General features: G+C 38.9%; 1 protein-coding gene across 1 annotated transcript in view; it reads right to left on the reverse strand.

The window, feature by feature from the left end:
- Positions 1-478, reverse strand: part of LRRTM4 (leucine rich repeat transmembrane neuronal 4) — a 5830-nt gene extending 5352 nt beyond the window's left edge. The window contains exon 1 of the mRNA XM_008573673.1: positions 210-478. The gene's annotated coding sequence lies outside the window, so the exon portion shown is untranslated. The remainder of the gene's footprint in view (positions 1-209) is intronic.
- Between the last annotated feature and the right edge of the window lie 645 nt (positions 479-1123).

Genomic DNA, 1123 nt, shown 5'->3' on the forward strand with positions numbered 1-1123 from the left:
GGCGGGGGGTGGGTGGGATGAGTGGTGGGGGAAAGGGAGGCGGGGCGGGGGGGGCGGGGGGAGGGCCTTCAGGCTCTGAGGACCATTGTGTAATTCACCAGAGACCTATCAGCAGTAATTGGCAATCTGTGCAAAAGAGCTACAGCCCATCTCGGAGGTAACCAACTTCTCTGTAAAAAGAGAGGAAAAAAAGAAAATCTTCAGAATACCTGACATTCCTTATTGTGCTGGCTTTTGCCATTCCCAGATAAAGCAATTCATCCTCTGGATTTTCAGTTCTTGAAGCAAGTAGGCCCTCCTGTGCTGTATGAGACCCCAGTTTAAAAGCTATGCAGGCTAGGTTTATCCATTTAGCTGGTCAGGTTTAAAGTGTTTTGTAGCTGTGCTGAGAGGCAGCCCTTGTCTAATTCAGAAGGCTTTCCAGAGACTGATGATGCTCAGAGCTTGTTGGTGCTAATGCTTGAGTTTGTGATACACTGAGTGCCCTCCGCTGGAGAAAACAGATTGCACATTAAAGACGGGAACAAGTGAGCCTGTCAGTGGTGTGCAGCCTTCCCCTGCTCAGAAAGGGAAATTAAAGGCACAGAATCACTTTTTTTTCTTTCTAATATTATAAATTATAAAAGGCTTATGCCAAGGGTTCATTTTAATGATAGCGAATATTAAGCAAAATACTGCTTCCCTAAATGCTATGCAATTAATAGTTTTAAAAGCTGCTTTGACTTAAATACATATATACACATATGTATATACACACATATATGTATTTTGCTGCACATGTCACAGGAGATTTGTCATCTTTTTTTTCAATGAAAGAAATAATTTCAGTTTTATTTATTGTTGTTGGTTTGTTTTATTTACTTACATTTTTTAGCTAACCACATAGGAAAACAATCTTACTGGAGGGAAAAACCCAATTTGATCAATTTTAAAGATACATTTAAAATTTTTGTCTAATCTCTAAATTCTCCACCTTTGACAATAAAATGCATTCTGCAATTTTGTGCATTTTACTGAACAGCCTAGAACATTACTTTCTAAAAGTTTATATTTTTAGTCTCAAAGTGGTTATCATCTATATTACCAGATGTGAAGGTCACTAAAAGATGCTACAAGTTGGGTA

This window comes from Galeopterus variegatus, unplaced genomic scaffold (genome assembly GCF_000696425.1).
Source record: "Galeopterus variegatus unplaced genomic scaffold, G_variegatus-3.0.2 Scaffold951, whole genome shotgun sequence".
NCBI classification, from domain to species: domain Eukaryota; kingdom Metazoa; phylum Chordata; class Mammalia; order Dermoptera; family Cynocephalidae; genus Galeopterus; species Galeopterus variegatus.